Below are 17,109 nucleotides of genomic sequence, written 5' to 3'. Positions count from 1 at the left end.
CGAACTTTGCTGCAGTCAGAATATTACACTAACCAGCTGCTGATCAAAGACTTCACTGAATCTAGGTCAGGTCTAATTTGTGAAGCTCGCAGAGTTAGTCACTATGGCAGCTTTCTGAAAGGTACAGATGGAGAATCCATGAGCTGTGGGAACAGAGTTACGGGGCTTCTTCTCACCATCAGTTTTAATGCAATTTGTTTTATTTCCTTTTCCAGGAGTTCCTTTTTCTCAGAGTTCCTAGTAAAAGAGAGATTAAATGTGACAGCCACATCTGTTTTAGGAAATTCCTGTGGAGATATCAGATTGGTAGCTAGCTCAAGCAATGTTAAAAGTGAATGCTTCTGGTCTGAGCAGGTGGTCTATGAACATCATGAAAAATCTGTAGCCTTTTATAGTAACTTTCATCTCAGGATCTCAAAGCGTTCTATAAATATCAGTTGATCAAGCCTTACAACATCCCTGTGAGGTGATCACTTTGTAATTGAAGGGAGTGGGTTTTATGGCTCACAAGTTTGCTGCTGGCTGTGAAATCCTATTTGTGACTCACACAATCTGCCACAAGTAGAGCAGATGTATTGCTGCTGTGTCTGGAAATAAGAGCTGTCTGAGATGCAGCAGCACTTGTGCCACTGGTACATGAGTTCTTCCTCCCTTCTGATCTGCTCCACTGTCCCTTGTTCTCCCATTCTCATTTCCCGGTGCCTCCTACTAAGTGCACACACTAGCCGTGCTTTCTTTTGGATGTCCACCTTGTGCCATATTTTCCAGAGAGAGCTTGACCCAAATGCATGCTTTCCAGGTTGTTTCTCTGCAGTTCCTAGGAAAAAAATGTGTGCTAAGATGTACTTCAGCCAGCCTTCTCCTAGGTGTAGCAGTGGGGAAAACAGCAATGCTCGCCATTCTTAGTATTGTTGGGGTTAATTTAAAGGGTTAACTTAGCATCACAGAGACCACATCAATAGACAGAGAATGTCTGACTGAGCAGTGTCCTGAAGCCAGCAGAAGCTGCCTTGTAAAGCAGTCCTGTCTGCTCTACAGATGGGTTGGAGCATAAGGTTCACCAAAGGCATGTTTGCTTCAGTGAATATTACTTTTATATTTCACAAGAAACCATGAACAGGCTTATTTCAGAGCCCAGTCATAACATGAAAATTATTATTTGTGTATGTGCATCCACGTACATGTGTGTATATGTGTAGGCACTGCTTATATGGGAACCACCAACACTTCTTAGACGTTAGGACAGGTCTTTGGTACAAAATTAATCTTTCCTGTGGTTTGTTTATTTGTTTCTATAGCTACAGAGGCTATTTATGGTGAGCACACTTTGACTTGCACCGAACACACTTAAAATTCAGTCATATTCTATTTCTAATTGTGTCTTCTTGGGACATCATAGCCATTCGGGCCTCCCAAAGGCGGTGTTACTTCCTTCAGTAAAACATGGGACAGGGGCATGGGGGAAGATCAGTATTTCCAGATGAAAATGCACCCAGTTTCTTGGATAAAGACATGAGGCTTTGTTGCCTCATGTGATAACACCCAGGTTATAAATATCAACTTTTGACGACGTTGATCCACAATCCATGATACTGGCTGGAAAATCCTGGTTTGTTGTTTTAAGCATTCTGTAAAATATGATTGCCATCCAAGGCTGAAAGGAGAGTCCCTGCCAGTGTTGGTCTGGAACTTGTACTGCATATTATACGTCTTAGAATAATAAGGTTAATAATACCATCTCTATCCCCAGCCAATATTTACAGCACAAAGAAGTCCTTACATGCAAAGATATTTGAAGTTTTTATGCTATTACACCAGAAGAGAACTTGACATCAGGTTTTCAAGTGGTTATAATCTTTGAATTTGCTTTGTAAAGGACTTTACTTTCCCATCTCTATAGCAGTCAGCACACCTGGATCTCCACCCTGATTGTGATCTCTGGATATTGCCATAATATAAACATTAAACAAACATAATTATTGATAAAAAGGGGGCATGTTATTTCTTCCCTTGATTTGTGGTTTAAAAGATTTCCATGGACATGTGTTGTTCCTAGTCTACAGCTACTAATAGATTAATACAATGACCAGTGTGTGAGGATAGTGTCACTGAATTAAAAAAGCTGAGAATTCTTTCCAATGGCTGAACCAAAATGACTGAGCTCAGTTTTCCGTCCATTTGTATTTTGGCTATATCACAACATGCTACAGATTTCTTAGCAATACGTATTGAATGATCAGAGAGAATTGATAACAACATGGGAGAAATTGGAAACTTTATTGGGGGAGAGGAAGCAATCAGGAAGTTTACTACTGTAAAAGTTTCTTCTGTACCCCAAAGAGGGGAGCAAGGAGAATAGATTCTTGGAGGTTAAAATGTGTAATAGCAGGAAAACCCTTGTACACTCAGAGCATCCAGTTCTCAACACAGCAAACAGTAACCTAGAAACATATGTGGTGAGCAATAACACTCATAAATCTTAAGAGATTATGTGTTCCTAATGTGAGACTTCAGACTGATCTATTTTGTTAAGTGCCAAACTTCAGCATGATTCAATCAAGTTTTGCTTAATCTGAATTTATTTACTCTTTGTGATGATGATTCATTGAACATGTCTGTACTCCAGTCGGTCGAACTAATTTATCAGGCATTTTGATGGACTGGTGATTTGTCTTCCCTGAGCATTTCATGGTTTATTTATTTATATCATCTGGATTGTGTAGAACAAGAACTGCAGTTCTGCTAAGAATTAAACATTCCTCAGTGATGCCTTTAGTAACAGGAAACGCTCTCTAGATAGGTATTCTTGTTGCAATGGAGCCAAATAACAGCCAGGAAAACCTCTTATCTACAGATCCAAGTCCTCTAACTGAATTCCTGTGTTAACCTGGGTAGATTTGTGTTGGAGACACAACCTGGCAAAGATGGAGGGGCAACAGTTGTGAGGTTTCTCTGTGCAGAGCACGGGGATTTCCTGGAGGCTGGCCCAAGAAGTTGGCAGCTTACATGCACTCCCAGAACTGTACCTGAATTGCTGTTCTCTACTGAAATCCGTGTCACTATGACCACGCTGCTGTGGCTACTTGTTAAAGTTAACTTGAGAACCACTACGAGCAGCTGGCATGCCTACCTTCAATGCAAGTACGTTGCTTTGGCCTTCTCTTTTTCAAGGGATAATATCTCATCAGGTGATTTTCAGAAAGACTTCCAACTCTCTACCTGCAAAGGAATTAAGAATAAACATGTGGAAGAGGCAAACAGAGTTTCCCAGAGTGGAAGGTGCTGATTTTCTGTACACACAGGTGCAGAATAAGAATCCTCTCTCTTCCAAAGGGGTGCAGTCTGCTAGGTCTGGGCTCCCCAGTACAAGAGATATGGACATAACTGAAGTGAGTCCAGTGAAGGGCCATTGAGATGTTTGATGGACTGGAGCATGTGACATATGAGGAGAGGCAGTGAGAGCTGTAGCTGTTCAGCCTGGAGAACAGAAGGCTCCAGGGGATCTCAGTAGTGTGTATAAAATACCTGATTGGGTAAAGAGGTGCAAAGAAAATGGGGCCAGACTCTTCTCAGTGGTGCCCACTGACAGGACTAGAGGCAATGGGAACAAACTGAAACACAGGAAATTCCATTAAAATGTAAGAAAATACTTTTTCAATGCGAGAGTGGTCAAGCACTGGCACAGGCTGCCCAGGGCGGTTGTGGAGTCCTCCAACTCTAGAGATATTCAAAACCTGATTGGACACGATCATGGGCAACATGACCCCTATTTGGGCAGGGGATTGACTAGAGGCTCCCCAGAGATGCCTGCCAGCCTCATCCATTCCATCAGATTAAATTAAAAAATCTCAAGTATTTGTTAGTGCAGATTTTCCTGACAATTGATAGTGGTGAGCAGAGCATTTCAGTGTATCAGGTAGATGTTAACCCTCTTGGCTGTTAGGCACATGATGTTCTTTTGATGAGCAGCCAAACAGTGGATATAAATTAGAGACCAAGCACCATTAATGGAGCAACAGTATTAGAACTTGTGTGGTAATAAATGTGTGCACAGGTATGTAGCATGAATATCAGTTGAGGGTGTAAGAAGAAGTAGGGATGTGATTCAAATACCAATTAGATGTGCTTTATTTGCTGCCATTCAAGGACTGGTGCTCCTGCCATACCACTAAGCTTGATCAGTAGCATCAGATTTTGGTCCCTTTGCTTATTGTTGCTGTTTCATGGGCTACATCAGCCCTGAATTTGGCTCAAAGCCTTCCTTAAGAGTTGTCTCATTTAGGGATTTTGCCTAGTTATTAGAAACAAAGAAGTTGTACAACCCTGATGTTACGTGGATTTATGCCATAAGTCACTGGAGTTGTAAGTAGCAATGATCAGGCAAAACCATGTCCTTTTTTCCTCTGATACTTTCTTCTGGCCTCCCAGTGTACTGACTAGCTCTGTAGGTTAGCTAGCCCTAAATAAAAAAATCAATCAGTTCATATCTGAGGACAGTGAAATTCATCTGAGACATCCCAAACATATTTGGCATGTTTAAACACATCCTTTCAGCTTGTCTTCTTTCACACAGCTTCTGAGTGATGTTAATAATAATAATATCATTTATTTTGGATGATTGATTCTGTGATTCTTGCTTCTACATCCCAAATGCAATACTTCCAGCCTTGGCTTCTTTTCTTCCACAGGGAAATGCATTAGACTTCTTCAGTTATTCTAGATATTTAATGCTGGAAGACCAAGACCCATTTGTATACAGGTCTAAAGTTATTAAACAACCAGAGGTACTTCAGACCAAATTGTTTTATTAGTGCCTTTATGTTGACTTTGATTGAGGTAAGAGATTTACATTGCCAAGAAGAAATTAATTGGGCCTTTATGTATAGACATATGTATTAGATCATTTTTAACATGGGAAAACAGCCTTATTTAAATGATAAGAAGTGTTTGTATAACACTACTGTTACTTGCTGGTGTTATTTATCTGACAATAACTCTACAGGAGTCAGTGTAATTGGAAGTATATAAAAATCTGTGGAAGATCAGAACAGCGATCTATGCCTTGCATCTTGTTTTAGAATCAGAAAATAGCACAAGGACTATGCACAGTTTCAGGAAGAAGGTACTTAGCTTTGCTATCCAGTTAGAGATCCACAATGGGTTGTTTGTCCCTAAAATCTATGAAGACAAATGTAGCCAACTGAGCCTCTTTTAACAGTACGGCTTTATTTTTTTTATATCTGGAGGATAGGCAATACGCTGGTATACCTATAAAATTAACCAAACCTGAGGCAAAGAAGCTGGAGTGACAGAAGGAGGTGTCAATTTGTTTGAAGAGTATCTTTTTCAAGAAAAGATGTACCACTGTTTTCCTGTGGAATGCACAAGTCATGTCTGAAGATATGCAAATGCAAAAACCTTCTGACAATAACAGCGTATCAGTATTAGCAGCTCTGCCAGTATCTCTCCACTCACCCGCTGAACCGGGCTGAGGATACAAAAGTTCCAGTTCTACTGTTTACCCAGCTGTGGATCAGCTGGTTCCATATGAGGAATTTGTCTTTCCAGTTTGCTTTTGTAAAAACCTAAGAAATGACTTGAAACAGTAAAAAAATAAACCCATAAGAAAAGAGCACAATAATTGCCAAGCCAGGCTAAGGAGTGCCAGGACTAAAATTGCCATAATTCAGGTCCGTTGTGTGCATTATCTTCCAATTTCTAACTGCGTGACCACAGACTGGTGGTTTTTTTGCTTTTTTTTTCCCTCACTGCAGAGGATGGACCTGCTGTGGGATGAATCATGGTTACCTCATTGCAGAAACTATGGAATTTGGAGGGTGATGGCAGAGGATTTCAAGATAGGAAAGGATTGTACTGTGGTTTGGGAAACTGAGTGTTGTCCTGGTATTGGATTTTGTTGCTATTATGGATTTTGTTGTTATTCTCCTGAACATCATTCCTATGTAACGCTGGTCTAGTCACTTAACTCAAAACTTTTCACAGATGGTAACTGATTTTCTGGAAACCCTGACAACTGGAATCTGATATGGGATATGCTGAATACTCACTATTATGGGAACTGTGTTTTGAAGATATGTTTTAGATGCTGAAAAGAACTGTTCTTAAGCATCTCAAGTGAGAAACTGAAGTCTATGGTTTCTTTTGGTAATCTTGACTCAATGACCATGAGTAAACATAGAGGGTACTACTTCCTTCTCACCTTCAGAGGCCCTGGGAAGATAAATTGTCAGTGTTTGTAGAACATGAGGATCCTGCAGAGAAGACCATAAAATGCCTTTTTTAGGATAAGTAGTGGTGTTTCAGCACTGTGTCAGATGATAGATGCCATACCTAGAATAACGGGGTAAGATTTTTCAAATATTGATGCCACTATTTTTGTGTAGTGAATTAGCAAAGAACCATAGCAAAGGCTTTGAAAGTTCATTTAATCCACTCCCCGCCTGAAAGCAGGATCAGCTAGGCCTAATATATTCCTGTTAGATACTTGTCTAAGCTCCAGTGACAGAATTTTCATGATTGCATGGATTTCCATTGCTTTACTTTCCTTACCATTAAAAAGTCTTTCACAGTAGCTAGCTGAAATCTTCTCTTTGCTGCACTGCTTGCCCAGTCCTCAGGGGAGAGGGAGAAAGGTTCATCTGTGGGACTGCCTAGTAGCGCACACGTAAAGGGTGCAGAACCGAGATTATTCCTTTATTTACAAAGAGATTTAAAAATTGCCCCAGACCAATGGTCTCTAACAGCACAGGCTGGGGTTTGACTGCTTGGAGAGCATCTTGGCAGAAGAGGACCTGGTGGTTCTGGTGGACAGTCAGCTGGCCATGAGCCAGCAATGTGCCCTTGCAGCAGAGAAGGCCAACAGCCTCCAGGGGTATATTAGGTAGAGTGTTGCCAGCAGGTTGAGAGAGGTGATCCTTCCCCTCTGCTCAGCACCAGTGAGACACGTCTGGCGCATTGGGTCCAGTGTTAGACTCCCCGGTACAAGAGAGATATGGATATAATGGCACCAGTCCAGTGAATGGCCATTAAGATGTCTAAGGAACTCAAGCATCTGATGTACGAGAACAGGCTGTGAGTGCTGGGGCTGTTCAACTTGGAGAAGGAGTCTCACCAATGTGTATAAATACCTGAGGGAGGTGGGTGTAATGAAGATGGGGCCAGACTCTTCTCTGTGGTGCCCACTGACAGGACTAGAGGCAACGGGCACAAACTGAAACAAACGGGAAATTCCACTAAAACATAAGAAAAAACTTCTTGAGTTCAAAGGTGGTCAAACACTGGCACAGGATGCCCAGAGAGGTTGTGGAGTCTCAGTCCCTGCAGATTTTAAAAACTCTACCGGACATAATCATGGGCAGCGTGACCCTGTATCGGGCAGGGGATTGACTAGACAAACTCCAGGGGTGCCTGCCAGCCTCAGTTACTGTGTGATTTGGTGCCTCTAGGAGCCGTATGTAGAAAGCATGAATTTGACATTTACTTGCTGCATATTGAAGATATTGTGCAACTATTCTTTGCGCTAGAATTGGAGATGGCTGTTTCATTCATGAGCTGTCTGTATAATAAAGGGAATCAAAGTAGAAATACTTAATGTTTGAATATCTTTTATGATTCTGTATGGTGAGAATTCTCCCTTACTCATGAGGATCTGGAGTTTGGGTGCCTTCCCAGCTCTCTGCAGTAAGATGTAATTATTTTTTTAAAAATTTATCTCCATCCTTGTGTAGTTTTTCAAAAACATTGACTATTACCTAAGTAAAGGAAGAGAGCTTGGTGCCAAGTCTAATGCTTCCCTCACCAGTGAGGTATTAAAATGCTCCTCACTTTCACTTTTGTCCTTATCTTCTCCAGACAGCTGGGAAGCCAGTTCCCAGTGTCTTATGCTTGAAAACATGATTTTCAATAGATTTCTTTTCTCTTTCCCTTCAGCCCAGAGCATGAGATCTCATTTTATAATGCATTATAGCTGCTTGCCTGGGAAATGGAGCTATCTAAATGAAGGGTAATTTTCCAGTATATTCTGGACATTCTCATGGTGCACAAAGGAGGTTTAACACCTTAAAACAATGATATTGTAAGATATTAGTGCTAGATTAACCTACCCCATAACCAAAACTAGACCTCAAAATTCCCTTGCCCTGTCCTCTTCACCCTCGGATTGCCTAAATTCCTGAGCCATCTGCATGCCTATCAGCCAAGTTCCTCTTAATCATCAGCTTCTAGTCTTGCCTCCAGAGTCATCCAAATCCGTATTGTGCTGAGCAGTCAGCTTTGAAGTTCACAATCCACTCTGCCACCTTGCCCTTTTCTTCTGCTGAATGTTTTTCAGGTTGCCTGCTCCTCCTCCCTTCACCCAGAGAAGAGAGTAAAAGCATGAACGGGAGGCTTGGTAACCACTGCACCCTCTGCTAGGATATGTGGTTAGGGCACTCTGTGGGGAGCTGGGAGATGGGGGCTCAACTTCAGCCCGGTGAAAGGGGCAGAGAGCTCAGGTCTCTCTTGTCCCTAATGAATAGTGCAGCCACTGAGCTGTGAAGTGTCAAGGTCCCTGAGCCAAACCTGACTTTTTACTAGGTGGTACGTGCTGGCAGGTCACTCTAGTTCCTTGGCCTGTCTCTTACCTTTGTTTTTTACTAGCTGTCCCCTGGTTTTATGATTTTTTTTTCCTTTGCAGACAACTGTACTGTGAGGGCAGTTTAGGGGAGAGAGAGGCTCACCTCTTCTTAGGATTTTACAACAGATGAGATGCATTAGCAGGCAAAACCTTTTATCTGGACTGCAGTCACCCTAGCTGCCATTGCCCTCTATATCCATTCAGTCTGTCCTCTCAAAGACAAAACCCTGTTTCCTAGAGCCTGTTCTCTCATATGTTTTTATGCAATCTAGTTTTGAGGGAGTCAGAGTAAGAAGTGTCAGACCCCATCACAGGTAGCTGTTTCACAGGGCAATATGGCTCACCCTGTCAGTGAGTCAGCCTGTATTTCTTTCAGCTTGTTTCTGACCCTTGTTCATCCCCACTCCATAAATCAGTCCTCCTCCTCCTTTGTGATGTTTACACTGTCCAAATAGATAGAGGTCCCCAGGGTGGTTCCTCACCTCCAGCAGATTGTCTCAATATTAACGCCTGAGCACACTCTGCTCTCTTTGCTCATCTGTCATGCAGCCAAACTCATCTCATTGACTTAATTCCTCATAAATCAATAAGTCCAGATACTTACGCTCTCACTTCTTTTTGGATGAGTCTGCTCCACAAACTCACAGCCAGTTTGTTGGTCTCTGCCATTATTAGGACCTTCTGTCTCCCTTCTTTAAGCACATTTCTCTACTTCATGTCTGCATTTGAGGTTGAGCTTCTTCCTGCAGACTATTGCCTTGTGCCCATCCACTTGACTGTTGTTTTGTTATTTTCAGCCTGTCTAGGTTTCTTTATGTTTCGTGTCTGTCCCCATTGGTTTACACAACACCTCTCTAATTCATAGGAGTCTTTACATCAAATATAAATTGAATGAATGTGGTGTTTACTGCTTCCTTCCAGATCATTAACAGACATTAAATAAAACCAGACTTAGAGCAGATTTCTAGTCCTCCTTTCCACCCCTCCCCACACCCAATCCATGCCTCAGATATTCTCCCATCAGCTCTTTATGTTCATGTTTATCTTTTGTTCCTCTTTGTTTATGGACTTACAGCCTGTGTTCAATCTCTGTGACAGTGCTCATTTCCCAGCCAACTTGCATTCATTTTTCAAGTCATGTTTTGTAGCTGAGGCGTTTCTCAGGACTGGTTGTAGGCTGCTGCTTCATTCCCTTCATCTGCTGGTTTGTAAATCAATAAGAAAAGGAGTGATCATGTTTGGCAAGATTTAGTCTTTATTGACTCTCTAGGTTGACTTTCATGCTGGTGCTAAGCAAACGCAGCATCATTGGTTATAGGGGATGTGCTCCCTTTTGCACCTGTAATGAAATTTCCTTGTGCTCTTCACTGCTTATTGAATTTATTAATCCCATTGTATTTATTAATCCAGTCCCTCAACAATGTAAAATATCGGTCATGATGGCCAGATGGTTGTTTTTCCATGCTGGTTCTCATCTACATCCTACCAGCAAATACTTTATCCATCTGCTTAAGAAGGTCTCAAATTTGTAGCAAGAGGAAAGAGATTGCCATTGACAAATTCTGAGAAACAAATTGTGACTGACCTAGGAAGGTGGAGGCAAGAGGGACATTCGCGTAGTTAAAATGTCATCTCCAGCAGAGCCAACAACCCTCCCACACTGCAGTAGGACCTGTAACATGACTGCAGCAATGTGCTCTCTGAAGACAGGATCAGGTAACAGGAGCTTTTGCACCCCATCACTTCTCATTGACACTCCACAACATGCTGCTGCCATGGCTCAGCTGTACAGGCTGGTGCAGAGCAGGCACTGAGGGGAATCACTAAGATCTTGCAGGAGAGACAGGCTCATGGGGATTAGCATCACTAAGACCTGATGAGGTTATGAGGAGAAACACTGTGTGGGGTTTCCATTCTGCTGTTAGGCATTTCTGTTCATTTCTCTGAAGTCCACCAGCGCTAAGAAACTCAGGTAAAAAAAATCTCTTCTTTCCACAAGAAATATATCTCACTGTCTTGCCAGTCTCTTCTTGCCCCTTATCTTAGGGGCAGAGTTCAAGCCTTTCAGCACAAAGAAACAATAAAACAGTCCTGGTCAATCTGATCAGTGGTAGCTCAGCTCATTAGTGGGCTACCTGCTGCAAGTGTTTGCTGGGTAGGCTTTGGGACACAGGATTTGTGAAGAGGGGTTTCAATGTGAGCAGGGTGCATGGATGTTTATGGATCTTGACTATGAAAAACTGACAGGTGGTACAGACAAAAGCATGAACTTCCAGACCAGGGGAAACAGTGGAAGGATTCAGAAAGGGCAATGTGAGCAGAGGTATGGGCCAATGCCCTTTGAGGGTGGGTGGTATGACCTAACGTTTGATCCAGCATTGAGCTTGGTGGGAAGCAGGGCCAGTGACCATAGTCCAGGCAGGCTGATATCGGGAATTTTTTGGTGCAGGGGGACCATGCTCTGTGACCAACTGCAGGCTACAGGACCGAAGGAAATGTTCTGTGCCGACAACTCAGCCAGTAAATTAAATGTGTGCAGGCTGAATCTCTGGCACTGAAGATAACTGGCACAGGAGGGGCCTTAAGTTCACTTAGCTTCCAAAAAAGGATGACTGCATGCAAACCCTAACTTGAGCTACATCCCAAATCATGCCTTCAAACTGTTTAGGAGTGGTTGTTGGCACAGACTCAAGGCACGACAAGGGTTGTTCTTACAACCTTACAGTTACTGTGATTGAGTTCAGTGCCTAGGAACAGTCTCTGGTGCTTTTCAATTTACTTACACAGATGATGCCTTATACACAGCAAGACAAGACAGAGTGTAGGCCAGGGTTTGCAGCAAGGGCCAGTCTCCAGTTGCTATGGACTCCATCACTCACAGACACACACGTGGCCCCCCAGTCCCCTATGGCACACTATGGATCCCCAGTAAGGTCAGAAACCAAGCCTACCCAGCAACTAGCTCTTGCATCCTCTTGTCTCCAGTTGCGTCATGCACAGAGACACGTACACACATGTGCACTTGCGCGCGCGCACACACACAGGTCTCCCAGTTGACCCTGAGACCTCATGGTGTCTCCAGGAGCTGGCCTGGATCTCCTGGTGCCACCAGTAGCCAGTTCCTCCAGTGGTCTCACTCACAGACATGCACATACCCAGCCCAGGCTTGTGGCCACTTTGATACTCAGCTCCTAGGCCACTTCTACCTGCCAGCTAGTCTGGCTTGATATTTGCTAGCAATGACACGCTGTTATACGAACCCTCACATGCTTGGATTGCTGGCACTCCAGTCACAAGGGCCCTTATAACTTGTGGTCCAATCCAGTTGCTGGCACTTAGACATCCATACACACTCATGCGTGCAGAAAAGAGTCCCCTCACCCAGGAAAACAGAGATGGAGGTTAATGAGAAGACAAGACAGACTGTGCTGGTCAGGTGCAGGGCATGGCCCAGCAAACATACTCACCAGACGTGTTTACATGCAACCAGCCCCTTTTATTTCCTTATCCCTCCCTTTTCTCATGCTTATTCCTCCAAAACAATCTTGATCCATCCCTTTTCCCATCCGTGGTCCTTCTAATCATCCCATAATAAGTCCGATGATAGCTCTCCTTCAGCCTGGAAGGTGCTCTGGAGAGCCCTTCCATTGACTCACCTTGCTGGGTGTCACCCCTGGCCCATGGGGCTGATTGTGCCTCAGTGACAGCCCCTGGAAGGTTTGGGTCAGGGGCTCTGTTTCTCCAATAACAAATCTTAACAGGCGTAAAGCAGCATCAGAATTTCCTGATAAAGGCCTCGTTTTAGAAATAAAATACAGACAAAATAGCAGGAAAATATGAAGGAGTGTGTGGATGTAAAAACTTACAAAAAAGTCAAAACCTGGTTACTGATTCATCTGTACTGACCAAGACAGAAGGATGGTTTCCAGGGGAGATATTAAAGGCCTTCTGTTGGACTCTCCCCAAAAGCTTGATGTCTAGCAGTCATGTCGGCAAGACAGGTTGTGATGTAGAAGTCAGCTCTGCATCATTTCCAAAAAGACAGCAACTGGCTGGGTGCTCCTGCTGAAACCAGAAGTGCCTGTTTAAACTCCAGCACAGTGTGTTCCACTTAACCCACAACCAACAATATGTTTTCATTATGTCTGGATTGTTGGGACCAGGATATAATTTTAAAAATTGCTCAGAGAGAAGCAGACAAGCATTGGCATTCTCATCCTCTGTCACTGCTTTATGGCTAGGCAATCAGGTTGCCAGTGAATAGGTCTAGTACATCAGGTTTTATGCCTCTTTCTCTGCAGCCATATGAGAAGGACAGGCAGTGGACTGGCCACCTTGTGAAGAACTTTTTGGGAATGCTGGGCAAGGAAGCTGCTGGGATGCACATGCATGGGCATGAATGAAAAGAGCATTTCCTTACCTTGCCTTGCACCATTGAATGCATGGGTGGGCTGGTTTTTGTGCTTGAGTCGGGGAACAGAAAGGTCATGGACCTCTCATTGCTTTGTTCACAGGTGTCACTGTAATGCTGGAGGTACTGATTATTATGAATGAGATCTAGATCTCTTGGCCTTAACAGAAGTCTCATTGTAGAGCTACATGCTTTCTCTGTAAGGATGCTTCAAACGATAAGGGCTACGGTCTGAAGATACTGCTTTTGTGAATGAAGGTTACTGGTGATTTTGTCAGCCTTATGTAAAAAGCATGTAACCAAGACAGCTACAGCTGCAGATCCACCGATTGAGGACATCAGGGCTCTTTGGCACAGGTAGCATAAATGTTGCACAAAGAACCTGGTTCTTGGATTACATGGGAATAACAGTGCAGAAAAATCACATTTCCATTACTTTTAGGGAGCAGATTTTCAGCTTTATTCTCCGCCTAAGTGTGTAGCAGGAATAAGTGTATTAGGGCAAGGGGATGGGTGGAGTGCTCTGTCTTCCAGTGAATCCTTTAGGAGCTAAAAACACTAAATGGTATTAAGCTTCTCCAACTCAGTTTGAAGCCAGAGTACAACAGAAGATTAGAAGCCACTAACTAGTCCCTGCTGTCCCTGCTCCTCAGTTTTACTGAGTAGTCTCAGCTGCTATGGATGATCTGGACTTTTCTGTTCACAAGTTAAAAATGTTCTCAAGGACCATGCTTATAAAGGCACAGAGCATCAATTGCACCAAGCCACGCAGCCTAAGTGTTCTGTTTAAATGGGTAAAGCCACCCATGGTTTGAATGACATCTGCAAATGTCATTAAAACGTTACTCTTCAGCCACCATGGTGATTCTAACGAGAGGGTCCCCAGTGCAGAGACACAGCATTAGTGAGCTGCCAGTGCAATTCCCAGCCCTGCGCACTGTGCCGAAACCACATCTGCAGTAATGACACCAGACTTGGATGGCTTGGTGTGGAAAGTTACGGCCAGCTCTGGTCTCTGGAGAGAGGAAAAGGGAAGGGTTTAGAGTGACTTTGCACCTGTAAAACAATGTGCTGCTATTACAATGCCCAGCACCAGCCAGTCTTTTCTCCAGGGAGGCCTGGAGTGCTTTAGAAAGCTTTGTGCAACAGCTATGGTCGCTATAAACACAAACAGAGAAAGCAGCTATTAAAAGATTTTTGAAAGGCTCTCTGTTGGTTTCTGCTCTCTCTAGCTGCCTTTGGAAAGGTTAAGGATGCAGTGAATGCCAAATGATAAGCTTTGCAGTCCCCAGCACTCCTGAGACCTGAAAGAAATCTGCTGGTAATTGTTTTAAGCTAATGATTCCCTGCAGGTTGATTGGTGCTTATGTGCCGAGGGGTGAGAGGCTGTAGTTACAGAAGTTATGAAAATAAATTGCCTCTGTGTTAAGGAATGCCAAGCTGCCTGCTCAGTCTAACCCTCTTCTACATTTTTTATTTTAAGGTCTGTTTGCAAACTCTGAGCTTGGGCTCTGCTGATTAAATAGCCCCCTGCTAGGATTTGCTGGGATAAATCCCTGAACCACAGTAGGGCATTGATAGCAGGATACTGTCTCTCCTAGTTAGATTAAGGGGGACTTCAATGTGTTGCGTTTAATGCAAATCACATCATTGGCTATTAGGTTCTTGGGAACTTCCTTCTTTTGGAAAAATAGGAAAAAAGGTGATCTTTTCAACAGATGGGAGTTGTGTTTAGTCCCTGGCTGTGACTAACCAACTGTCCCTCAAAGGTATTAGACTTGGGTTGGAGCTGGAAAATCACCTGGTCTCCAGAAAAACCAGGAACGAAACTTCATTCTGGGGCTGGATTCTCCAAAGGACTTGGGTACATGGGTCCTGTCTGTGTGGATCTGTAGGAGCCAGAGCACAAAATCTGGCTCCCAAACACGCCAGCTCAGTAACTGTCTAATTCTAAAGACATCTTAGGTCCCTGGGGAAAGGTGCAAGAAAGGCAAACTGCTGCTGGAACTTAGCATTAGGTTCCTAAAAGCAGAGGGGGTGCCCAACCCTGTTGTGCAGTGTCTTTGCAGAGCATTAACCATGTGTGTCTGCCTGGACAGCAGTGCAGGCAGACACAAGCAGGTCGGAGGCTGCTGGCTTTGAGCTACGTGACACACAGGGTCAGGCACTGCCTATAGCTGTCCAGTAGGATAAGCTGCACCAGGATGTCCTAACCCTAAAATTCTGAGGTTAAGACATTTTGCTTTGGCTGCAGCCCAGAGTAGTGTCTTCAAGTGGAGGTGGGTGAGATGTAGATGATTCCCCTGTTTTGGGTTGCCCCTTGCCTGCCTTGGGCAGCAAGCCACAGCCACACAGCGTGCTACCAAACAGTGCTGCCCCTCAGCGCTGGGCCTCCTGCAGGCTCCTCACCAGTTCTCCAGAGAAGCTGGGGCCAGGAGCCTTGTGGCAGCACCAGGGTCTCAGCTGAGATGCCTGCTGTACAGTGAGCACAGTAAGACTGTCACCTCCCTGGGCAATCCAGTTCTTCTGAGGCAGAAAGCTGACCCGGCTTCTGATTTAGAGTTGGTCTTAAACAGGTATGTGTGAATAAAAGCAAGGTCTGAAAGAAGACAGGGGGATCCTCTGATGGGGGAGTGTTCTTCAGAGCATTGTACAGAGAGTTAAGCTTAGCAGCCCACCCACACCAGGCAGAGGAGAAGAGAACTGCTCCAGGGAAGGTATTCCTCCACCCCCATGCAGCCTAATGACCAGCAATGCAGTAGGCACAGGGTGCTTTTCAGGAGCACCTTTGCCAGAGACCAGGTCCTGCCTAAAGCAAGGCATTAGGTTGGGAAGTCTAATTCAATGAAAAATCTTGTGCTCATGTAGCCACCTGCCCTCAGCTGAGCAGAATGCACCTGATGTTAGTAATGGGGATGCACCCAGTTAACTCCAGAAAGCAGAGTGGGAGCAGGTGGACCCGCAGGAGATCCAACACCAGAAGCTCAGGCATGCTAGGAAAGGAGCAAGGCGAGCTGCACAAAACCCCCACTTGTTCATGGTAGCAGGCCTGGGGAGGTGGCATTGGGTTTGTGAGCCCTGTAAGCCAGGGACTGGGGTGAGGACTAGACCTGGGACTGCCCAGCACCCACTGCAGCAGGTATAAAGTGAGATGCTCTGCTGTCTTGGTACATATGTGGAAGCAGAGACCCCAAAAGTATGAAGTGACTATGTAAAGACTTGGATCTTATATCTGACCACCGCTTGTCCTCTTCACCCGCTGTACCAACTTGAGAAAAAATGTGTGATTTCGACTTTCAAGGGTCAGTACTGGCCATTTTCAGCTTACTGGGGAGCTACTGGGGAGCTGGCAAGCTGGGTAGAAAAGGATGAATTTGGATTTTCCTCTAACTGTCCCTGCAGAGCTGAAAAGAAAAGTGCCTCACAGTCCCTGCTGCAGGGACCATCAGTCCCTGCTGCAGCCCCCGTGACTGTGATAGGGATTCCCCAGCAAGTGTCCAATACATGTTGTGTCACACCAGCACAAAAAACCCTCTGCAGCAGAGCTGCCTGCCTGACGTCAGCTATGGGATGCCACTGCAGGGACTGATGGGGTAAAAGTAGTAGTAGTAGACTTGGTTCAAGCATTCATGTGCCTGTGCCATCCACATGTTCAAAGGCAGAAGAGATCTAAGTGCTCTCCATTGGTGACATAAAACTCACACCTGAGAATGGGCATCTGCCCAACCTGTCTAGATGGCAGGTGATTTGGGCCTCAAACACAGCATTAGGTTCAGACTTGGCAGGAAATACAGACATAAGACCTAGAATTCCAGCTTCCTTTTGAAACAAGGTTTCATTTTGTCAGTCTTATTTTTGATGGTCCATCAGTAAAAGTGCTATTCCCATTATTATTTCTAACACTATGTTTTTCATCATTACCAGCCCATGTATTAGTTCTAAAACAGTAGCATGAGCCCTGAATTTTTTCTGTCGTGTGCAGGCATTGAAATCATTCTGTAAATGCCTCAGCAAATAGGACACAAGCTTCTCCGGGAACCTGTGCATTTTATGTAAGATGAGT

The sequence above is a fragment of the Buteo buteo genome, chromosome 3 (genome assembly GCF_964188355.1).
Source record: "Buteo buteo chromosome 3, bButBut1.hap1.1, whole genome shotgun sequence".
Lineage (NCBI taxonomy): Eukaryota > Metazoa > Chordata > Aves > Accipitriformes > Accipitridae > Buteo > Buteo buteo.
Note: the sequence above shows the minus strand (reverse complement) of the source record.